The sequence below is a fragment of the Oxyura jamaicensis genome, chromosome 24, assembly GCF_011077185.1.
Source record: "Oxyura jamaicensis isolate SHBP4307 breed ruddy duck chromosome 24, BPBGC_Ojam_1.0, whole genome shotgun sequence".
Taxonomy (NCBI): domain Eukaryota; kingdom Metazoa; phylum Chordata; class Aves; order Anseriformes; family Anatidae; genus Oxyura; species Oxyura jamaicensis.
In genome coordinates this window covers 4,923,816-4,929,508 of record NC_048916.1, presented here as the reverse complement: position 1 = coordinate 4,929,508, position 5,693 = coordinate 4,923,816, and positions in this window count along the sequence as shown.

Here is a 5,693-nt window from a genome sequence, read left to right as displayed (position 1 = left end):
GGGGGGGTGTAAAGCAGCTGAAGAGAAGCAGGGAGCAGCCCTGGGCCGTGCCGTGGCTCCGGCGGCGGGGCTGGGCAGCCCCCCGGCCGCTGCCTCCGCTCGGCGGGGCGCCGGGAGCCCGGCGGCGCTCAGGGGGCCGGGGCCGGGGCCGGAGCCGGGGCCGGGGCCGGGGCGAGCCGGTGGCGGCGCTCCATGGCCGGGCGAGGGGCTCTGCCCGGGCTCGCAGGGCACGGCCGGCCGCTTGCACACGCAGCCGCCGCTCGCACACACGCACTCACACTCACACGCGCGCTCCCGGGCGGGGCGGAGGCGGCGGCGGCGCTCGCCCTCTCTCCTCCGTGATGTCAGTGCGGAGCCGAGGGAGGAGGGAGCTGCGTTAACTCTTTGCCTGCTCCGCTGCCTCCTCCCGGCCGCCCGAGGCTCGCCGCCGAGGCCCGGCCTCGCTCCTTGCCTCCCGGCCTCCCCTGCAGCCTCCTCGCCGCTGCCTTTTGTTCCCCAAAGCGGGGGGAAAGCAGAGGCTGGGCACCTCTCCGCCGGTCCCCGGCTCATCTCCACTGCTTCATCACCCAGCTTTTGGGGGGATGGAGGCCCGCGGGTCCCCGGTTCCCCCCCCCCCCCCAGTTCGGGGGTCTGGAGGCTCGCCCTCCGAATTTCCCCGCCGACGGTGGCACGCCTGGACATGGCTGCTGGCAGCGAGCTGCCTGCTTGGCCATCGGCACAGCGGGTAAATGCACCTTACAGAAACCCCACGGGAGGTGGATGTGGCTGGCGTACGGCATCTGCAGCCACGCTCATAAACATATAAATACGTATTGTGTGGAAACCCCAATATGTGGTGTTTTTATGGAACAAGGAGCCTGTTCCGGCCACGCTCTGCGCGCCTCGGTAAGGGAAGGGCTTCAGAAGCAGCACAAGGGCTGAAGCACAGGAGGAGGGAGGCACTACTCCGCCGCGCTGTAGCAGCCCTTGTTCTGTGTTGCCTTCGTGGCTCCCTTGCTAAGGAGGTGTTCAGCCTGCAAACGGAGCTGCCCCGGCCTCACCGAGGATGCCGAACCCCAAACAAAGATGTGAACAGCAAAGACAACAACCGACAACAAAAGTCCTGTTGATTTCAAGCTCCATTAGAACAACACGGGAACAAATCAATGCCTGGCAAGCAAAAAAGGACAGAAGCAGTGGGGAAGGATACCACACATCGAGGAGAAGGGAAGCACGGGGGGGCTAGGGGGGGACAGCTATAAAAAGACACCTCGAAGGACCCCTCCAGCAGTCTCCTCCTCCTTTTAATTCCCTTCGAAGTTAATTCCCGTTCAAGGGAAGGATGGGCAGCTCTGGAACAAAGCGGATTAGCCGGATGCGAGGTTCGTTCTAAAATAACAGAAGTTATTACGTAGTAATGAGGTTTAGTCAATGGATGCACGGGCTTTAGGGCCAGTGGGATTCCTCCGGAGGTCCTGCGTGCCGAGCGGAGGCTGCTGCCCCCGTGCCTGCTGCCTCCCGCACACAGCCGCAGGAGCACAGCCCCTGCCCTCGTGGGCAGGGAAGCTCTGGGGAGCCCCCGGCTCCTTTCAGCAGTAGTTTCAGCCCTCGGTTTTCCAGTCCTCGCATCGTTTATCTGGCCAGTTTCACCCCTGATCCACGGGATCTCATTATTTCTTTTCCCGACTCCATTTTAGAGAGAGCTTTGCTCAGAAATGGCTCCCCTGGGCAGGTCTCCCACTGTGCCCAGGTCCCCCACGTCCACCTCCCGGTGGTCCCAGCACAATGCTCTCCCATCTCCTTTCTGACGCATTGCCACCGGCACCTGAGATGCTGGGGGCAGGCCAGAGCTCAGCATATTGTTTTAAGCCTCCTGCAAACCCCCACAAAGACATCCCGAGTTGGTTCACCGACACCGAAACCGCCCGAACCTGGGCTGGGAAGGGGAGCGCTGCTCCCGGCGTCTCGTGGTGGCTCAGAAGAGCCGTGGCGGATGCACCAAGTTCGAAGGAAGGAAGGTGATCGAAGGAAGGTGACTCTTCAGTGCTGGATTTAGGGCACAATTAGGATTTCTTTTCAAGAACACGGGGAGATTTGCTAGAGCCTTGGGCCTTGGCCTCCCAAATCACGGCCCTCGAACGTACGAGACAAAAATGTAAATCCATTAGCAGCAGCGGCAGCAGCGGGCCATTAGCCTTGGTGCATCAGGCCTAACTTACTGAGCCGGAATGTATTATTTTCATGATCCTGCACAAAGCAAAACCCATCACATTTGGCACAGTTCTGGCTGTTAACTTCTAAGATTTATTACACAGTGCCATGGGGCCCCTGTTCTGCAGCTTTCTGTGAGTCCAAAATTTCCGTGAAGCCCAAGGGGACTTCTGCATGAGCAGGAAAGGCAGGAGCAGAATGCTTTGGTTTGGCAGTTCTTGTTATTTCTAAGGGAGGAAGATCATAATATGTAACATATTTAATTGCATCATACTTATTTTTTTGATTTGGGGAGGTCTCTGTGTGCATGGCCTCCGAGGGGCTAATGGGGCTGCCTTGTGCTTTGCTGTATCAGCTGGCTTTTCTTTTTCCCTTGTTTGTGACCCTCCTAGCAGTGGGTTTATGAAGCTCATCCCATGCCAGAGAGGTGGGAGCAGGAGCCCTAAGTACTTTTTTATGGCTGCTGTAATAATAGGGCAGGAGCTGCAAGGGTTGCCTGTCCTTTCTGCTCCTAATACATCAGCACATGCCTGGCTCTGAGGATCAGAAATCCCTTTCTTGAATCTGTAAATATATTCTACTACAGACAAAGAGAAAAATACAACCCAACACACTGACTGGTGCTTCAGGTGGTCCGAAGGGCCAGGCTGGGACAAATCCCCCCCTTCTCCAAGGAGAATCATTCCCAGTGCTGTACAGAAGTGCTATTTACCCCTTCCTGGTATCCAGGGATGGCAGAAATCTCATTTTAGGTGGCAGCTGGCCATCCGAACAGAGCCCCCAAAGTTGTACATCCCCTTCCTATACCCCCCTGTGAAATCTGCTTTAGGCACAGATACTAGAAGTGGTATAGCAACTTGGCCGGCACTTACAGAAATTGTCATGCTAATATAGTTCTTGAAAATTGCAATTACAGCATGAAACAACATTTGGCTGAATAAAAAAAAAAAAAAAAAAAAAAAAAAGAAAAAGAAGAAGAAGAAAAAAAAAGGCTCGCTTGTAGCAAGCACTGTTTTGTTCACCCAGCATTTTGGCTGTTCAGCCAGCACGAGAGTTTTCTGCTGATGCTGACATGTGAGGTAACGTCTCTGCAGCAACCTGCTGTAATAGGGCATTTTGCGCGCACCTCCCCAGATCCTGCCCGCTGGCTGCCATGGTCGAGCACAGGCTTTTGGAAAACGTGCAGGGCGCGGGATGGGCTTCGTGTGGGGTCTGCAACGACACAACCCCTTTGGATGGGGTCTTCCCTTGCAAGCAGATAGACATCAGTCCCCGGGGCCGAGCAGAGTGCTGGGTTGGAGTCAGGGCACGACAGCTTGGCCAAAGCTTTGTAGAAGCAGCTCCTATCTGCTCCGGGACCAGCAGCAGCACATGCCTGGGAACAATGGGGCTGGGCTGATGGATAGCCCCCAGGGGAGCGCTGCCTCTCCGCCGCCCTGCCACGGAGGAGAAATGTCACCCCAGAGTGAAATGTCACCCCGGAGTGAAATGTCACCCTGCAATGAAATGTCCCCCAGTATGAAATGCCCCCCAGGAATGAAATGTCCCCCCCGGAGCCCCCCCACAGCAGTTCCCCACCGACGTGGGGCTGTGCCCCCCCGCCCGCCCCGAGCAGTGGCCGCTTTCCAGGGGCTCCCCGCGCACGCACGCGCTGCGGCTTGAAAGGCTCAGTGGGAACGGGTATCTTATATTATTTTTTTACAATTACGATTACCAAAAGGGATTGGAAGGAGGGAAGAAGGGGAGGGAGAAATTGCTCTTTAAAGCATTCCTCGGGGTTGTTTTTTTTTATTTTTTTTCAGCTGCTTTTGTTTGATGAAGAGCCCCCAGCAGAGGCCTGTCATTCTGCGCTGGGAGCACATTTGACACTCCTGTCTCCGCCGTGTACCTGGTGTGTATTTGCTGCAGTGCTGATTACATTAACTCCTGTGTTTATAAACATTTTGAATCAGTGCAGAAGGCTGTGCTGAACAGAATTTTAAAGCCAGCGTCGGTTTTATTTTTGCTTTTTCATCTGTAAACACACATAATGTGTCTGCAGCGCAGTCAACAATGAGGGATCAGAGGTGCAAAGGGCTTCCAGAGCGGATTCTCTGCTTGGCTTCACTTCTGAGCTCTCCTGATACAGCCTCCTACATGCTTACACGAACACACCAACATGCGCTCACATACACCCCGCACAGAGCGCAGGCACTCCTGCAGATCTGAAAGCCCCATCCTTTCAGAAGGCAATTCAGGGCTGATAGTCGCTCCTGTCCTGCCGTTCTCTGGATAGCGCCAGCAGTTGGAGATGAAATTAAATCTGAACTGGCAAGAAAATTGCCTTCCAGTTAATGGAAGCCGATGCAAGTTCTAAGCAGTTTGCAAACAGCAGTGTGTTTTTTTTCTGTTTCTGTCCCCCGCCACTGAAGGGTTTATAATGGCCTTGCTGCAGTGTATCTGAATGCTTTAACCCTCTCAATCCCCGCAGCACCCCCTTGTGAGGCAGGAATTACACCATAATCCTCACTATACGCGGAGAAAAGAAGCCCATGGAGGTTAGGAATCCCAGCTCTGCAGAAAGCAGTGTGGGTTTCAATGCAAATGCTCCTGGCAATGCCCAGCCACTGCTTCTGGGTGCCTTTCCACCCAACAGCCCCAGACTGGGGCCGGATTTGGGCTGGAGGGCGCGATGCTGCTGCAGGCAGCATCCATGCCTTGTGCAAGCGATTGCACCGTGCAGCAATTTGGTCTGCTCTTTTCTTCTGGGCATCCTGTCCCTTGTCGAGCGTCCTGCTGGGAGGTGCCTTTAGCTTTGGCTCCCCTCTAAGCCAGGCAGAGGAGGGGATGGAGCCTCCATCCGTGGACAGGTCAGGAAAAGGGCGAGCAGCCCTCCTCCGAGCGCCCTGGAGGTGCCTCCCGGCTTCCAGCTGCAGGACCAGGGGCGCAGCTGCAGCCGGGCCGGCACCTTGCGAGGAAATAGGGCGGGCAGAGCACCAAGCACAACCGCCGAGCACCACCTAGTGTCAGCGGGGCCGCCGCCGCTGCCCCACCGAGGCGGCTGCAGCCCGGGCAGGATCCGGCCCCGCGCCCCTGTGCGCCCCTGGGGCCGTGGGAAGGGCGGCGGGGCCGGGGGCCGGGGGTCGGGGGTGCTGGCATCAAGGAGGGCACGGAAAGGGGCGCCTGGGTCCCCCACGGGCACCTGGTGTGTGCTCGGCATCGTGCATGTGTGGGGGGTCGTGTGTGTGCGTGGGGTCGTGTGTGTGCATGGGATTGTGTGTGTGGTTGGATCGTGCGTGCGCTCGTCATCATGCATGGGTTTGGGATCATGCATGAGCTTGGGATTGTGCATGTGCTTGGATCGTGCGTGTTCTTGGAATTGTGCACGTGCTTGGCATCGTGCACGTGCTTGGGATCATGCATGCACTCGGGACTGTGTGTGCTTGGGATCGTGTGTGCTCAAAATCATGTGTGCCCTTGGGATTGTGTCCCCCCTTGGGATCGTGCATGCACATGGCCCTGCA